Below are 19143 nucleotides of genomic sequence, written 5' to 3' on the forward strand. Positions count from 1 at the left end.
TTGCTCCACACTCTTTCTATCTTAGCTGTAAGGACCAGCAATCATTTATTTTAGTATAGGCCCTTTTACTTTGACCAGACGCAGCAATAACTGCCCTATTTTTCATTTGATGGTCGAAGCTTGCTCCCATCTTAGATTTAGGTTAGATTAGGCGTATTTCCAACCTGCTTACTGTTTAAAATAAACACCCTTGAAACAGAATCACTTGGGTCTGTCTTTACTGTTGCCACCATGAGTTCCTTACAGCGTTTGCAGTTGCCGAGCGATACCACTTACCGGAGGGAAGCCTGGCGCAGAGCAGAGAAGCCAAGCACAGACCACAGCAGGCAGAGAAACCGTAAAGCTAGAGTGGCGAGAGAAGAAGAGACGCCAAAACTGTAGAGCTAGAGCGGCGAGAGAAGAAGAGATGCCAATCACCAGTTAGCGCTTTGCTGTGGAAGGGAGAAAACACACCAGAGCCAGCGAGTCCCCAAAAGGGAAACAGGGACACCGAGACATATGGGCTGCTGTGCCAAATGCAAATGCAAATGAACATTAAAGCAAACTAAGTATTGAAAAGTGACAGCCTCATGCATGTGAACATTAGGCAAACTAATTAAATATTTAAGAGTGATGCAACCAAAAAGCAGTTTGTTAAGCGGGAAAACCAAAGAGAAGTTAAAGACTTACCAGTATATGGATGCATACATAAGAAATGCCCTGGAAGGATAGTATACCAGGCAGATTCAGTAGAAGATACTGCAAAGTCAGGAAGATATCACGGTTGGAGGTGTGTGCAAGGCCCACACAAGAAGAGCCCTGACAGAAGGTTAAATCAAACACAGTAAAGTTGCAAGTGTGTTTGTGAGAAGTCCTGGCAGGCAATCATATGTGTGCTCAAGAAAGCCCTGGCAGGAGAGTATACCAGGCGGTTGCAAGTAAGCCCTGGCAAGAGAATATACCAGGTAGTGGCATACGTGTGAATAAGATAGCCATGGCAGGGAAAAACACCAGGAAAGGACAAAGTGAACAGTACATAAGAAATACATCGCCACAACAGGGCTCCTGAAAAGGATATATCAGGACAAGCCAAAGGCTGTGTAAAACCAGAGAAAAGAAGTAAAAACATGGCTGGGGAGTACGCCAGGTATCTTAGCAAGATAAACGATAAAGAACCAAGTTCTTAAACATCAGTTGTGTTGTGAGAGAAACCCAAGGAACTGATATCTTTGAAAATCCTCCAAAGCGAAGAGAAATCCAGGGGAAGGGCCTCACCCTATGGAATAAGGAACTCTATCGTTCTGGAACTTTTGTGTTGACGTTGTGCATTTTTCTTCTGAAAATGTATCAATCACTCAAGGCTAAAGACATTGCCCTTTTCACCTTAGAGTTTATTGTATTAGAGTGTGAGGGTCAGAATAGTACTGTTTTTGTTTTGGGTATTCTGACATCAACAGACCCTTAGTTTTGGTTCTAGGTCAGGAAACCCCTCTAGTGCAGGGACAGAGAGGCATTTCCCCATCCCTTTTGTTTTAATACAAGTCTTTGACCAAAACCATGAATCCCTAGTGCCGAGTCTCATTCCTGATTCCTCACAGTGCACTGTGACTCAACTGCAGTACACATGGAGACAGCTCTCGGCAGGCACAGGCAGTGTGGTATCAGCTTTCATGGCCCAGTGACCACTGGGTCAGTCACAGTTCATCACATGACATCAATCACAATAAATAACTTGACACCCACCCACCAGCGATATAGCGCACACACTCTAACTTTCTCGTTCTGAGCGCTGCAGCCCCTGTTTCCTGGTTCCGGGCTCCAAGGTAGCAGCCTGTGGTGCCATAAATCAACTTAGTACTGTTAAAAAAGCGGTAGGATCAACACCCAAATCTGTAGGCGGTAGGAATGTATAAAAAGCAGTAGCTGACTGCCTAAATCAGTAGGATTAGCAAGTATGAGATCCTATACTGCAGGACGGAACGTGGAGTAAAGGGAAGAAGACACTCTGGTTCCTAGGAGGATCCCAAATAAGTTATGAAGGTGGTAGTCTCGCACAAGGGCACGCAGTGCAGTAGTCAGTGTGGTCCCAGTGCAGGCATCAGTCTTGGCCCAGGGCGCAAGGTAAGCCATTGGATTGTGGCAGACCCGTTGGGTGGATGGGGTACCGGAACAACATCCTCCGATCCACTCACAAAGAGGTGTAGCCTTCTTGAATGAGGAAGCCCAGGAGCATGAGAGGAAGTGTGCATGCATTTTCTTTCGTGTATGACTACAATGCAGCAGCCCGGTGTGTTGCCATTGATCCCTGGCGGCTACGCCTAGCAAAGAGTGCTGCTCGACCAAAGATGGGGAAAAGGAAGGAGAAAAGCAAACATGGGGGGGGGGGGCGGACACAGACTCAGAGCCCTCATAGCATGGTAGAAGTCTTGTCTAGAAAGAGGAAGAGGCCAAAAAAAAGGAATGGCAGTTGAAATATTCATTGGCCCACAAATACATTTAACATATTTTCCAACAGGCAATCCATGAGCTTGCAGCAGGCAACCAAAACGAGCAAGAAGGCAAATAGTAAGTTGCCTTCATCCTCATCTTTATCATCCTTGTCTTCAGACAGCTCCTGGTCGTCAACTTCAGAGGTGAACGTTATTTTCACCCCTGGGGAAGAAGGGGACCCCAGAGGAAAATATTTGGATATGAAAGAAGTGTAGCTGGTCCTAGCACAGGAATGAGAGAGTATGGGGTTTCCAGAGCCAGCAGGCAATGATGTCCAACAGACTCCAAGATATGTGAACCTCACACTTATATTAGGCATTAAAGACAAGCTGCCTCATTCATGGAATTATTTGCGCCGAAAACGGGGATTTGTGCGCTATTCTGCCCGCAAATCCCTGTTTGAGAAATGGGGATTTGCGGGCAGAATGGCGCACAAATCCCCGTTTTCGGCGCAAATAATTCCATGAATCAGACAGACGATCTTAAAGGAATTGAAACATCTGGAACACATTTACGGGTAGTATAGCTCAGTTATAAAAAAAACAATTCTAATTAATTATAATTTTGATGTCACAGGACCGCCTTACCAGAGACAGTTAAGTTCGATGACATCTTGTATAACATAGTAAGATGTTTGTACATGGTGGCAGAGGAAGCTGCTGTTAAGGCTTCGGTGTGTAGGAAATCTGAGACAGCCTTGACAATATCTAACACTGGGGCATATCTAGCAATAAGGGTAAATGTGTATGGCTCATATACAGCAGAAATGGTACTAGCTGGGTTTAAGAGGTTATGTAAAGCCAAGGAAGAAGGAATAGATTGTGCTTCAATTTTGTCAGCTATGCAGACGCATGTGGAGATCATGTCGAAAATCTCCTATGAAGGGTTTCAATGGTGTGACAATGGGAGAAGACATTTAGGGCAGGCACCACATTCACTTAAGAGCCTGCATACAGTGGCTTCTCAGGGAGCTTTTGCACTTAAAATTCCCTTTGAGGGTAACAAACCGTTTGGTGACTCATTAGAGGACAAGTGACGAGGCCAGAAATCCTCTGTCTGTCTGGCCTCCTCCCAGACTGCTCAACTCTCAATTTGTCTCGGGAGAATGGCTCAGGGGCAACACGCTCGCCTTGGAAGCAATACTACACTGAGCAACATAGGTTCGATCCCCGGTCCGCGCTTAGAAACCTCTGGGTATTAAGCGCGTAATAAATAACCCCATTCAATTACAAATTAAATAAATTAAATAAAACTCTGCGAAGTGAGAAAGATTTAGGAGGCATATCAAGGCACAGGGGCCAGTTTCCAAGAAAGAGTGAACCAATGATTTCAGCAGTAGCCACTTATTTATTAAATCTCTGTGACAACCCGTTGCAAATAAGCATTGCAAATAAGCAATGAGGCCTCCCGTCCCCACTCTCTCAAAACAATAGGTCACAATGCACGGAGTAAGTTGCCAAGACATCACCCAGTCACAATATCCACTGCCTCCTCAAGCTGGAATCACTTACAACAGGCAGGGTGAGAACAGATAGCAAATTGTACATTCCATTCTGTGAAATATAGTGCTTTGGGAAGGGGACTGATAAGAGATGCCTTCTTCGGAATACAGATCTGATGAGCAAGTTCTGATTTAGATTGATCAGCGAAAGGCACGGAGGGAGGGGAACTGCTGCAGGGTAGAGTGAGAGCCAAGTTGGAAAGCAAAGACAAGGTAAGTGACAAAATATGTTTGTAATGCATAAAGAAAATGGAAGATGAGGTTACATTACAATATACAAAAAGGTAGCAGGAGCCCCTCTCTAGAAAGAACATGGCATGATAACCTGTTCTATGTTTGGTTTTTCCCCACTTTGAGAGTCTGCAGCCATCACTTTTAGCTGACTGTACCTTTCAGAAAGAAGGAATACCCATTTGCAAATCAGTCTTTGTCCCACCCATAAGGGCAGTCCAGCACCGAAATGCCAGGCAAACCTCCTTTGAATAAGAGTACCAACAGCAACCCCTGACGTATTTCTGCCTTGTTGAGCCTTATCATTGTGGTGGAGCTGTGCCTGAGCACAGTGAGCAAGGGGCCCATGTCTGGGTTCCCCCAGGTAACTTAGGGTGACTAACTCCAAGTTCCTTGCAAAATACAAAAAAGGTAGCAGGCACCCTAAAAATGGGTATCTGCAAGGGAGCTCCTGGCAGTACAGAGGTTTGGTGCCATGGGTGAGACTGCATCTCAGGCCTCTGTTGTCTCAAATACACAGTTACTGGCAGCTAGTGTCTCGGGAATAGGAGGCTGTGATCCACATATCCCCACGTTTGATGGAGGATCTGGGGTGGTGGTTGTTCACGGAAAATTTGAGGAAGGGGGTGGGATTAAATATATCCCCTTAAAGATCACTCCTAGTAGACATGCAGAAATCTGGGATGGGGCGCCACCTTGAGAGAGTAGATTTAGCAGGAGAGATGGAGCCCGGCAGAGATAGGCCGGTCCTCAAACTGGAGAGAGATTGCAGTGATTGAAGGAGCCCTGACAGTTATTTATCAGGAAATAGAGGGCCAGGTTTTCCTGTTGAAGGTGGCCACGCCACGGCTATGGGACATACTAATTGCGAGATCAAGGGTGTTGGAGATCCTAGTTGAGAAAATAAGAATGGGCAGAATGTCAGCTGAGTTCCACGGAAGGAGCTCACATTCGGGGAGTGAAGAATTTGGAGGCAAGCAGGCTCAGTAGGGTGTTTCCATGCACACCGCAGGTAGCTTTGTCAGTAGGAACTTTTCATGCACATGCTTAAGGTTCATTGTCTACAAGGTGAACATGTTCCCCTCCACAGTATAGGCAAAAGTGGATCTGTTTTGCTTAAAATTTCAGATAGATGGGGACATGAAGAATAGATGCAATGTCCATGTAATGGCCAAAGGCTTTGGTGTTTGCTTCCCTCCCATTCCCATGATCGCCAAGTTTGTTAGGAAGATCAAGGAGAGCAAAACCAAAATGATTTTGGAGGTAAAATAATGGCCATGGATGGGGTTGTTGCTACAGTTACAGAAGCAGGAGAGTGAAAGTGTCAGGTCCCACGTGCAGCTTCCTCACAGCTACCGGGGAATTGGAAGGTCCCGGGCCTGGTGCTTGACCTGGTGTATCCGGCAGCAGTACTGGTGCAGACAGACTGCATTTCTCAATACCCTGCACGTCGGCGCAAGTGGCATGATGTCATCAACTACTGATGTCACCGCAAGCGGGACATGTGCAGATCCAAAGTTTCTCGCGGTCTCAATAATACAGAGGATGCAGGAAAACACTTTGGCACTTCTCAACATTTGGTTATGCCCATTGTCCCTTGTGACTAAGCTGTTTATACTATTTTGTTCTGCCTGTGTACCGACCCTCGCTCTTGTTTCGAACGGCTTTGTCTTGTGCTCCCCTTGGATATGTTTGCCTTCCACAAACTGCTTGCCTCATGGATTATTCTTCTGGTTTCTCCTTGGAATTTGTTTGCTCATTTTTGGAACAGACTACTGGAACTCTCGCCCTGCTTCTCTTCATGGATTGATTATGTCTTCTCCTTGGATTTTCGGTGTTGATTAGATTGTTCTCTGGTTTTCGATCCTGTTTGGATTGCTTCACTCTCTGTGTTTTTGGATACAATGTTTTTGATGCTCTGCTTTGTGTGATGAACCGTGAGATTCAGTCACTTATCCCCAGTGGGGGAGCCTTCCCAAGTGAGGCTAGGGAGGTGAGCCTGCTACGCAATACCCTCCCTAGGGGTAGAGGCAACAAGTGGGACCTCACTGGGAGTGACACCCCCATAGAGGACAAGGACTCCTGTTCCAAAGAGCAACTCCCTAAATCACTCATCTATAAATCATCACTGATATAGGAACAAGTTGATGTTTGTTATTGTTAAGCAGAAACCTTAAACATCAAGAGAAATACTTGTTTTATACTGAGAAGAAGAAGATCATGCAAGAAATACAGAGTACTCCTCCAACAGAGAAGAAGGGCCCTGACACTCAGCTGGGGAAGGCCCAACATTGCATCATGAATCAAGGAGGAGGTGGAGTCCGGAAAGTGAGAGTGAAGACAGGCCCAGTAGCTAACCCTGAGAGTTAAAAGGAACATTTGTAAAAAGATAAGTGCCGGGGGTCAAAATGTTGATTACAAGGCTGCCAGTCAACACCACTCCTGGCACCCTCACTACCACTAATTGTCATTGGTAGTAGACTATCATGCCTCTGCCAACTACTGTCACCTCCAGCTCTAACCCCTACTACCACATTCAACATTATCTCTGCTGATCAGAGGGAGCGGGGAATGGGGGAGGATAAGTATGGGGGTGGGGAGGAATTACAATTTGCAAAAAAATATCAAAACCAAAAGGACACATAACTGGCAGGTTTTCAATTACGGTATTCTTAGCGACTACTTCAAAATAAAGCAGCATGAAACACCCCTAGCTAATGTTGGTCCAGGAAATTCAGTAGATATGTTGCTTGCTTTGTACTTTGTGCCCCGGACATCTACAAATTAATCCTCGCACAAGGAACGCCAGCAGAATACTACAGAAACCTTATGAACCTTTCTCTAGCAACAGGAACTGTACAAAAAGACCTTCAAATCAGCATATATCAAACCACTTCTTAAAAACACAAGTGGCGACACTGAAGACCTCTCCAACTACAGGCCAATTTCAAACATTACCTACCCGGCAAAACTCCTGGGAACCTACGTATATAAACTAACCCAAGAATACGTAGAAAAACACCAGCTGCTGAACCAAACTCAAGTCAGTTTCAGACCTGCAAGAGGAACGGAAACGGCACTATCCATCTGGGACGACCTACAAGTCAACGCAGGCTGAAACACAACCTCAGCCCTCATTCTACTCGACCTCTCCGCAGGCTTCAACACAGTTAGTCATGACACCCTAACCAAAAGACTAGAAGACATAGGCATAACAGACACAGCACTACTCTGGACTAACTCATTCTTAGCAGACAGAACAGAAACCGTATGGATTAAACCCTTCAAATCCGCTACAAAAGTTAACGACTGTGGAGTACCACAAGAATCCTCACTATCACCACTGTACTTCAACATCTACCAAACTCCAGTTATCCTAATCTTCAAAAAGTACAACATTGCATGCTACAACTATGTAGATGATACCCAAATCATCTACAAAATCAATGACACCCAAGCTGATCATTCAACCCTCATCAAGTGTCTAAAAGAAGTCTTCAGCTGGGTGGCTGCCGACAACCTGAAAATCAATCCAGGAAAGACAGAAATCATGTTCATATCCAAAGACCAAAAGAACAAAATCACCATCCCATGGCCAACGGAAATGGGAACCGCACCATCACCATCTAAGGTAGTAAAAAATCTGGGAGTCCTGATGGACAACACCCTGACCTTAGAACTACAAGTAAACGCAACAGTCAAGAAATGTTTTTTCCTCCTCCACACGGCAAGAAGAATCCTACCATTTCCTCTCCTTCACGCACAAAACACTCACTATTGTCACCCTCATCATGTCAAGTATCGACTATGCAAACAGCCTCTACCACGGAATTCCAGAATACCTCCTGTAGAAACTACAACGTATCCAAAATGCAGCAGTCAGACTACTCCTCAAACTATCAAGAAGAGAACACATCACCCCTGCCCTAAAAACACTACACTGGCTCCCAGTAAAACTTTGCATCACCTTCAAAACAATGTGCATAACGCACAGGGAAATCAGTGGACAGGGAGAAGAATTCCTACAAAAAACAATAATCTACAAACCAACAAGACCCCTCAGGTCAAGCAACGAAATCCGCCTGGAACTTAAACCATACCTCAAGAAGAAACTGGGAGGCACCTCCTTCAACCACTTAGATGCAAAAACCTGAAACAACATCTCAAAAGACATAAGAAACACAAAAAATCACCTAAAATTTAGGAAATTACTAAAAACCTGGCTCTTCAACAACACAGACTTAAACTGAAAACCGAATCGGAAAGGAAAGGGATGAATGAACTGGACTCGGACAACCCCCAGTACAGACTGCGGACGTCTCCCTATGTGAAGAAGCTCCCACGGCACCTGGATGAAGGACGCCGGTTAGAGGGGAATACGGCGACACCCCAACTGGGACAGAATAAACTCCCCACCCAACAACTGCACTCGTCGGTAAGTTGCCACCGGGTACCACAGTGTAGTGGAATTATCGGGATATTAGCAATCACCACAATATATGAGCTGTGGACATGGGCAGGTGCGCTAGCCATATAGGTGTGAAGGGAAGACTGGGGGAGGAGTGGGCCAGAGGTGAAAGGGACCTCGAAGGCCGGACGGACCAAGATCTAGACAAAGGCGCAGGGGCGCTCCCAAACCCCACCTGGGGAAATTAGCCCAGCGTCTCAATTCAGGATAAAGATGCCAACTAACCAATTGCACTAACAATTTCCCCCTCTGCATACACCTCTCAAACTCCAAACCAAACACAACCACATACCTACAGCACAACAAACTGCAAAAACTTCACTACATTGCAACAACAAAACAAAAAACACACATAGACTCGCACAACAGTACAAGACTACAGGCTGCAAAACACCCCAGGACCAGCGAACGGACCCACCTGGCTGATGCCACCAACACCACATCACTGCTCTCTTGCACTTTTCCAGCAACTTCCCACTAACCACCCCTCCCTTCCACTTTGAGAACCGCCAGAGCGCCAGGGGAACACTCCGGTGGTGATAGTGCGCGGTACAAATATTACTATGCACCGCAATGTGTACCACAAAGTACTTGGTTTGAAAGGCTTCATCGCATGACATTTGCCATCTTCTAAAATATTGCACCCCATGTGTATGGAATATTTACCTGTTAAAGTATGATACTATATGACTAACAGCCGGAGAAAAAGTCAGCATACAGTTTTACATGCTGGGTCTCTGCACTATGCACATAAAAACCAGTCTTTTAAAAAAAATCACACAGAGCATGACATTCTGCTCAACCCTTCAAAGTGCAAATAGTTACTGCCCATCAGCCAAAAGGCACAAAATGATTGATCACCTGGCACGATGCCCCAGAAGACTGCCTAGTCTCCCACTTTCTTCACAGGATCTGACTCCCGCTTGCTACTTTTACATATTTAGTGAACATAAAATGTACCTCCTATATTAGTTTACACATTTGAATGTTACATGTTTAGAATATTGCACAATTTTAAGCACTGATGCACAGATGTTCAGCTTCAATCAAACCCCTCTTGTATGTGTGTCTGCCAGACAAGAGCAAATATCCCAGCAGCTACTTGGCAGAGTGAAGGCTATGTTTTCTTTACTGCTAACAAAGATTGCCAACGCTGACAGCTCAGGAAGTCTTCATAGTATTAAAGACAAGGAGGCGAGCATTATGCTTTTTCTTTCTTTAATACTGCCACAACAGCTTTTCAACGTACGCTTTGAAACATCAACATTTGTTCTTTTTTTTTTTTTAGACAAAGAGAAAAATAGCCAATCCGAGGTTTAAAAGTTCCAAACTAGAGTCTCACATCTTAGAAACTCTTCAAACTCAAACTCCCATGTTCCCCTGGGAGTGCAGTAGTCCTGACCCTATCCCATGCGGTGATAGGTCATCCTATAAGAACCCTACTGTCCCAGGTTCTTTCCTCTTTCTTTCTTAGCCTTGAAAATCCTCTGTTCCGAATCCAACTCTGCTATGAACAGTCAACAACAAACTTCCAACTCATAACTGAAACAGTGTTCTGGGAACCAAACTGTCCTGCTTCTCGGGCGACTTAGAAGTATCATGACGGTTCAGTGATTGAGATCATGCTGCTTTCTGATCACCTCCTAGAGAAAAACAGAGACATATTCTTTTTTAAGGGCAGGTGACATGACAAAGTTGTACATTTGATATCAACATCATAACATCAACTTTTGAGTCTTTCCGGGTGGGATATAATGCTCGCCTCCCTGTCTTTAATAGAATGAAGACTTCCTGAGCTGTCAGCATTGGCAATCTTTATTTTATGACAAGACAGGAGGCTCGCATTCTGCTTCTTCAAAGCTAGCCACCACTCTTTTCGTCAAATCTGACAATGGTTTGAAATAAAAAGTCTTAAAAGTAGACTTGGATGACCAATCGGTCGCTTTCATTATATCTTGTAGTGGCCCTCCCGCAGCGAATGCTCTAGATGCCATCGCCCCTCTAGCTGAATGCGCCCCAAACTGTGACAAGTCTATGCCTGCCCATTGCATTACTTCGCTCACCCATCTTGCAATCGTCGCTGTTGCCACTGCATGATAAGGCTTTCTATGCGCTATTAGCAGCTGTGTTACGCCTCACAGTCTCAGCAGCGCTGTGGCGGTTTCATAGTCTTTAATACATTGTGCTACACATAGTTTTTTATTCTCTGTAAAATAGGGGTATGAAATTACTTGAGAGTCTGTTTTCGTTCTTTTAGTTATGGAAAATGCTACTCCTTCTGGATAGAATACCTTCCTATGTATCTCTAGTGCTTTCACATCAGAAACTCTTTGGAATGCTATGAGACACAACAACATTGCTAGCTTGCCTGAGAGTTGCAATCGAGATAAATCTCTGTTGTCTGGCCACGTAAGAAACAGCTGAAAGACTTCTCTGACATCCCATAATGTTGTATACTTAGGTTCTGGAGGCTTTCTTAACTTCATTCCTCTCAATAGACGCAAGACTGATGGATATTCTCCTATAGCCTTCACCTTTATCATGTCATGTCCCGCCGAGATCGCGGACCGCAGTACTCCTATAGTCCTGAGGGCACTACCTTCTTGGAACTTTATTGCTAAGAAGTTCAATAATTGAACTACAGGGGCAGAAATGGGATCCAAACCATGGTCTGCGCACCAGCGAGCCCAACTCTTCTATGCCGCGTTATAGCTCCTGATGGTGGAAGGCGCCCATGAATCGCTGATGCAGTCTGCAGCGAGTCGCGAAATGCCTGGCAATTCCCACTTTCTCCTGAAACCCTGCAAGCTATCATCCGCAGGGTGCCTGTCGACACAAGGGGATGAATTCTCCCGATTGGGTCTAGCAGAAGGTCTGGCTGCTGTGGAACTATCCTCGGAAAATCTGTAGAAAGTTCCATCGCTACTGGAAACCAAGGCTGTAATCTCCAGAGGGGAAGGACTATCAATAGGTTTGCTCGTTCCCTGCGAACTTTCGCTAGCGCTCTCGCAATCATGAGAAACTGGGGGAAGGCATAATTCAGTGCTCCGTTCCATGGTTGGAGAAAGGCGTCCATGCCAGCTGCACCCGGGTCTAACCTCCAACTGAAATAAGTCTGCGTCTGCGCGTTCAGTCTGGACACAAATAGATCTATATGTACGGGGCCCCAGAGGTTCTGTAATCTCCCGAACACGCTCAGGTGTAGTTTCCAATCGCTTGAATCTACAAGATATCGTGAATTCCAGTCCGCCCTCTCGTTGAGCGTCCCCGGCAGATACTCTGCTGTGACTGTTACTTGATTCTGCAGGCAGTAGTGCCAAAAGTCTTTCGCTAGTTCCCCTAGCATTCTCGATCTTGTTCCTCCCAGCTTGTTGATATAATGCACTGCTGAAATGTTGTCCATTTTGAGCAGTACGCAACATTGAACTTTGTCTTTCGTAAATGCTCGCACCGCAAAGGACCCTGCTTAAGAGTTCGATACAATTTATGTGCATTCTCTGTTCTTGGTCTGACCACTTCCCTCCCGTCTCTAAATTCTCACATCTGGCACCCCATCCGAACCTGCTTGCGTCCGATTCTATAATGATGTCTGGTGAGTCTCCGAAAATTGCTTGATCATTCCAGGCCTCCATATTGGCGAGCCACCAGTGGAGTTCCGAGATCGCTTCTGGGTCTAGGGTCACTAACTGATGATATCCCACCCCCTCTTGTAGGTGTCTTATCTTGAGCCTCTGTAATGCTCGATAATGGAGCGGGACCGGAAAAATTGCTTGAATTGAAGCCGCTAGAAGGCAAACTACCCTTGCGAGAGCTCGAAGAGATATAACCTTCTTTGCTATAACTGCTTTGAGCTCTTTCTTTATCGCTTTTATTTTGTGATTTGGAAGTTCGAGGGTTGCCTTGTTCGTATCTATATTGAAACCCAGGAATTCTGTATTCTGCACCGGGACTAGCTGAGATTTGTCTAAATTCACTAGGAATCCTAGAGAGGACAAGAGCGTGAATATCCATTGCACGTTCTTGGAAAGAGTGGCTTTGTCTGTACTCATGACGGGAATGTCGTCTAGGTAAATGATTATGCGGATACCTCGCTCTCTTATGGCTGCTGCTATGGGCTTCATTAGCTTGGTAAATGCCCAAGACGTCGATGCTAGGCCGAACGGAAGACATGTGAAGCGCCATGTCTCCCCTTCCCACCAAAATCTCAGATATCTCTGAAACCTCTTGAGCTATCGGAATCGTCAGATAAGTGTCTTTGAGGTCTAATCGAGCTAACCAGTCCCCCGTCCAGAGGAGATCCATTCGTTTAGCTTCTTCAGATTTATGACTGGACGTACTTTGTCCCTCCTGTGTACAAGAAACGAATTGCTGAGGAAACCTGGTCCTCCTTGCGTATCTATAGCATTTTTGTCTGCTAACTGGAGAATTTCGTTGTTCAACAATATAGCCTCTTCTCGAGGCATCTGGATAAGATGGGGTTCTGATCTCTGCACTGGGTCTCCCATAAATTCTAGATACTGCTTGCAGCACTCCTGCATCGCGCGATAACGGTTGCCATGCGCTTAGAAACTGGAGGGTTCTCCCTCCCAATCTTACTTTCACTACACTCACCTCCTGACGCATTGGGTTGCCAGTAGGAACCTCTTCCTCTTCGACCTCTGGGAAATCTGGACCTGGACGGGAAGAATGTATCTTGTTGCTTCCCTTCCCAATATTGAGCGCATGGCCCTTAGGGTCTGCGTTGGTAGTTAAACCGACCGGACGTACAACCCCTGTAACGTCCAGTCCTGGAAAAAACTTGAGTGGGGAAAATCTTTTTGATTGAGCTTTGCGCTCTTTCTAGAGCTGAATACGTTCCCACTAACTGTGCTATTTCTTTAGCGAATGCCTCGCCGAATAGTAGACCTATTGCTCCTTCACCTGCCTCGTAAGACGCCAAGTCGCTTAACTTGCTGTCAATCTTAAGAAGTACTCCTCTTCTTCTCTCGGCGGACAAGGCGCAATTTGCATTACCCAAAATGCACGCAGCTCTTTGAGCCCAACTGGCTAAAACGGAAGCATCTACCGGAGTACCTGTGTCCTTCGCCTTTTCCACAAGATCCGTTATCTTAGCCAATGGACCGGCTAGGACGAGGAGCTTATCTTGGCACCCTCGCCAGGCTCGGTCTACGCCTTTCTGAATATCTTTCGCCGTCTTTGTAACAAAAGTGACCATTTTGGGGTCCAGCTCAGGCGTGTCGGCTAGTTTACCTGGCAACTCAGGTCTAGGGCATTCTGAATACATCTGTGATCTTATTTCCCTATCCAGTGGCTTGCGTATACGTTGAGCCATGTATGCTGCCACTGTGGGCGACGGGACCCGAGGACTTAGGATGTCTGAAAGCCTCTGGGTCAAACATATCTGCTGAACCATCAGGTTCCTGAGGATCTATCTCCTCTTCGTAAAGGTGATCCTCTTTTGCTTCGTCACCCTCATCATCGGGCATGTAGCCCTCATCATTGTCCCCTGGATTACTCACCCCTGGGGTAGTGGGTCTGTCCGGGCTTTTCTTCTTCTCCTCCAGGAAGGCTCTTTTTAGCCTAGCGACAGGGTCGCTATTCTCTTGGGGAGTGGAATCCTCCCTATCCAGATTGCTCGGCTGGGTCAAAGAGTGTTTACTCTTGCGAGCCGCTTTCCTCCCCCTGTGTTCAACCCCATCTTCGGGGTGTCTGGCTGACAGCTCTTTATCTTGGCATTCTGCCTTTCTCTTTTTTGCAAGCAGAGCTTGCTGTTCATTAAATACTGCTTCCAGTATATCCAGCCTTTGGGTAATAGGCTGCACTTCTTGAGACACCGCTTTGGTCAAAGAATCTCCTAGTACCTGCTTGAAGCTCTGTGACAGGTCAGTGTCCTGCTGGTAAGGACTTTCCTCCCACTCCTCCTCTGACCATTCTGGTGAGGTAGAGGGAGTGGCACCGGGACTTTTGTAATGGGCCATAATGTTAGCAAGGCTAACTGCTGTGCTGTCAGCAAGGGATATAATATTAGGCACCAGTAGCTTTTTCGTAAGCTCCTCTCAACTTCAGGTGCCTCAGATACCAGAAACAGTCTTGCACGTATCCCTTTGAGCTCCGGTGAAAATATTGATTTTTTTTTTTTATGTAGGACCGTGTCACTTTGCTTTCTCTTCACTCGGCAACCGCTACACAATGGAAATTGCGCGCTGCCGGCGGAAGAGCTCCCAGGAGATGCCGGGGGAATTCAGAACCTCCCGCTCCCCTGGGTCCTGCTGCACGCAGTGTTAGACGGCACGGCTGACAGGAAAAACGAGGAGCGGGGCCGGGAGCCTGAGGCGAGCGGGTTCGCTCACGCACCGGCCCTGCCTCCCCTTCACACTGACATATCTCTCGCACGACGCAAACGAGTGTGAGAAAAACAAAATACTTGGACTAATCCACACGAACGCTTCCACGGTAAATGGTATTTATAACTTGTTCAAGCTAATTACACTCGTGCAGCTTACGCGGTACTTATGTACAATTATATAACACGCTTGTATAGTTCAAACTTAAATAAGACAATGGATTATGAAGTACTTATCTGCATGGCAGCAAAAAAGAAAGAGGAAAGGACCTGGGACAGTAGGGTTCTTATAGGATGACCTATCACTGCATGGCAGCATGGGATAGGGTCAGGACTACTGCACTCCCAGGGGAACATGGGAGTTTGAGTTTGAAGAGTTTCTAAGATGTGAGACTCTTGTTTGGAACTTTTAAACTTCGGATTGGCTATTTTTCTTTATATCTAAAAAAAAAAAAAAGCATAAATGTTGATGCTTAAAAGTACGTTGAAAAGCTGTTGTGGCAGTATTAAAGAAAGAAAAAGCATAATGCGAGCCTCCTGTCTTGTCATAGAATGTGTACAGGAACATTCAAGTGGAATGCTTCCACAAATTTATATTTCTAGGTGTGAATTAACAATGTAATTGTGGAAGTGGTACCTGTGCTTTGCTGTCCTTTGTAGGGTACCTTACACTAAGTGCCTTTTAGCAGCTGGGTGGTATTGTAAAAGTGTTTATTTCGTACAAAAACAACACCCACATTCAATTATAATGTATGCATTACTATATTTAAAAGCCACTAAGTGTTCAGTTTTGTTGGGCAACATGAAAAGGCAGATGTGCCCACAATGAAATTAGGCAAGCTCCATATAAATCTCCACTGAATGTCCTGTAACAGGGTTACCTCTGAATGGCAGCGACGCCTAGGGAACTGTGCGCAATCAGTCACATGTCAAGTGAACAGCTGACCTAACATGTGACTTACACTGCCTACACGTTACCAGACTCAGTGCCATTGGCCTGTTAGATGACATGCTGTTGGTTCTTCCCCAGACCTCACAGCATATCAGAGATGCCCACATAGCATACTTATCATCCTGTCCTATTCGTACCAGCCCGACATGTGGTTGGCTCTTCCCTAGCCTATGCAGTGAAGTCATAGGAAGCTGTGGACCCGCTCTGAGTCTCTGAGCTTCAGGATATATGGTATGGACTCATAACGCAACAATGTAGAGGCAAAAGTGGCATTAAATGGGAGCAGCTCATCTCAAGGGGTCAAGTGGGGAACACTGAAGTAGGGAAAGGAGACAATTGAACGTGGGGGCTGTTCAAAATAGAATCAAGACTCTGGTGGGTGGTATGGAGCATGTCGTTCTGAGGCTATTTGGCTGAGCAAATAAATAATAAGGGATAAAGCAGCGATAAAGCAGGTTATTATAGCACTTAAACCCTCCAAAGCCCCGGACCCGAATGGGCTGGCAAATGTGGTACTAAAAAGTGACCCGGATAATTGGGCACACGTTCTCCTGACTCTCTTCTCGCGTATTTGTAGGTCGGCTGTGATCACATCTTCATGGAAAAGGTTGGTGTTTATTCCAGTGCATAAAAAGGGAGATTGTTGCAATGCTGGTAATTACCGTCTTCTCTCCATGTTAGTCGTCACTAGTAAAATGTTTATGATACTTGTCCTTAAGGAACTTGAAACCTGGGTAACAACAAATAATATCCTGAACTACGCCCAGACGGGGTTTAGACCTACACATAACATTAGGGTCTTGGATCTATTGATTAATAATACCCTGAGCAATAAAAATGCCACCTTGTACATACTTTTTGTTGACTAATGTAGTGCATTTGACCAAGTTAAGAGGGAGATCCTGTGGGATAAGTTGAGGGACTTAAAGTGCCCTAGCTGGATACTAAATGTACTGGTGAGTTTACATAGCAACAATAGTGCCAGGGTCCGACTTAACAATGAGGGAGAGGCTACTGACCCCATTCCCATTAACATGGGAGTAAAACAGGGCTGTGTGGGTGCACCTATGTGCTATAACCTGTATATAGCTGATCTGTTATCTCGGATGGCTGCTCAAGCAAACTGCCCGCCAAAACTGGGGGGACACCCCTATTGTAGGCATGTTCTATGCGGACGACTTAATATTGTTTGACCGTACGTTGTCTGGTGCAATGAGCATGCTTGAGGAGTTGTCCCTTTACTCGGCACAACTGGGGCTCACAATTAATTTAAGGAAAACTAAGATATAAGTAATAGCCAAGAGTGGCCCTTGCCGATTAGGGGTTGAGACTAGCATGGGGAGAATAAGTATTGATCAGTCAGATCCATAATTGGGGTTAGGATTTGACACGCAACCCAAATATCAATGTATCATCTCGCAAAAAAAGAGGCGAGCAAAACTCCTCACATTGCAGGCGTGTAAATTCACCAAAGGAACAGCAGGGTTTAGTATTGCAGGGATTATTAGACTTTATAAACAATGCTTTGTCCCCGCGATCTTGTATGGTTTGGAGGCACTAGCCATACAAGACACGAACTGGCTCAATATATTGGAGGTGCAGTATTGGTGAGCAGTATTGGGCTTGGGCCCGGCTTGTTCTGTTCAGTATCTCAGGTTAGAACTGGGCTTAACTTCACTGAAAGGCATGGCTTTACGAGCTTGTGGGTTGTTCTATTTGAAAGCTACTTCCTCCCCATCATGTAAACTGCTCAGTTTGGCTGGTACTAATTATGATTACGAAAAGTCACCTCGACGCAATAGCTATAAGCAGCTAAATGAGTCTCTCTTTCCTGAGATAGATTGGGCCCTTGACAAGAAGCGGCTAATGCCATTTATCCACCAAACAAAATCCTTTATACAAAGAATGAATAGATGGGATTGGACACAGAATGATATCCATCTGTCGACCCTTAAGCTGTAATGCATGTAATTCACAGATACAGAAAACCTCAACCATACTTGATATTATGCCCTGGCCCGGAGGTACGGAAATTTATGCTAAGGCTGCGGATGAATCAGCTTCAGGTGTTAGCAGTCACCGGGCCGCGGTTGGGTATTTTATTAAAGGATAGGTGTTGCCGTATCTGTGTGATGGGAGAACATCTAGAAACCATTAGGCACGTTCTGACTATGTGCCCCCGATTGGGTCCATTGTATATGTGTCTGCTGGGAAAATTGGTTAACAACTACGAGACCATCAAGGGCGAGTCCTTCTGGGACTACTGTTTAAACTCGGATTCAATTAGGACCCAGCTGGCATTATATAGGGTTTGGGTTAAAGTTAAAAGCATATTGGCCAACTAGCCAGCTTAGTGGATCCTCGAGTGGCCCATCTAGGCAGCAGTACCCAGCACCTAGCTTGAAGCTCGAGGCTTGACCATCAAGAAACGTCATTTGGTTACTCTGTGCCTGCAGTATGTGTATATCGGTAATAGGCATTTTATGTGTTTTATGTGCTGGGCTGTATAAGACATGTTTGGAAAATGCTTTATATCACTCTGTACTGGATTATCCTGTATCTATGTATATACTATATACAATTTCTTTTTTATACAATTTCATATAACTTTTTACATTTAATGTTTCTGATTGTAACTTTGTATTAAGTTATGTACTTGTATTGTTTGTGTAAAGTTCACATTTGAACTAATTCACAATAAATGTAATATTATTATTATTATTATTATTATAAATAATAAAAGTGTGTGAGGTTGGCATCATGGAAGTGGACACAGACAACAGATTCAATGGCTCTAGTTTGGAGCTTGTGAAAGTGTGCAGGGGACGGGAGTTCCTCCATTAGGAACTTAATCTGTCTCTATATATTTCCCAACCCATATGCCAGGGTTGACTGCTATCCCCCCTGCACCTTAAATGTATTTAGAACATTTTTTGTTTTCAAAAAACGACAAGACTAATTGAATTATCAATAAGAATAGTGCACAGTGAATACAATTGTAGAAACAGATTCAATGTATAACAAATGGTTCTATTAAAGAAAATGTCAGGATGGAATACGGCCTAACTTGGCCTATGCTAAGGTGGGATTTCCCTACCTAAAGAAAATAAGGAAAGTCTGCATCATAAACTTCAACTAAAAGGTATGTCTGTGTCCATAACCTATGCTGGCCCTCGCAA

The 19143-nt window shown here is 45.1% G+C and overlaps 1 long non-coding RNA gene across 2 annotated transcripts in view; it reads left to right on the top strand.

Moving 5' to 3' along the window:
- The window catches only part of LOC138504057 (uncharacterized), a 73172-nt gene that overhangs the window by 48894 nt on the left and 5135 nt on the right, over nucleotides 1-19143 (top strand). The gene's annotated exons all lie outside the window — the stretch shown is intronic.

Source organism: Ambystoma mexicanum, chromosome 11, assembly GCF_040938575.1.
Source record: "Ambystoma mexicanum isolate Mex_15411 chromosome 11, UKY_AmexF1_1, whole genome shotgun sequence".
NCBI classification, from domain to species: Eukaryota; Metazoa; Chordata; class Amphibia; order Caudata; family Ambystomatidae; genus Ambystoma; species Ambystoma mexicanum.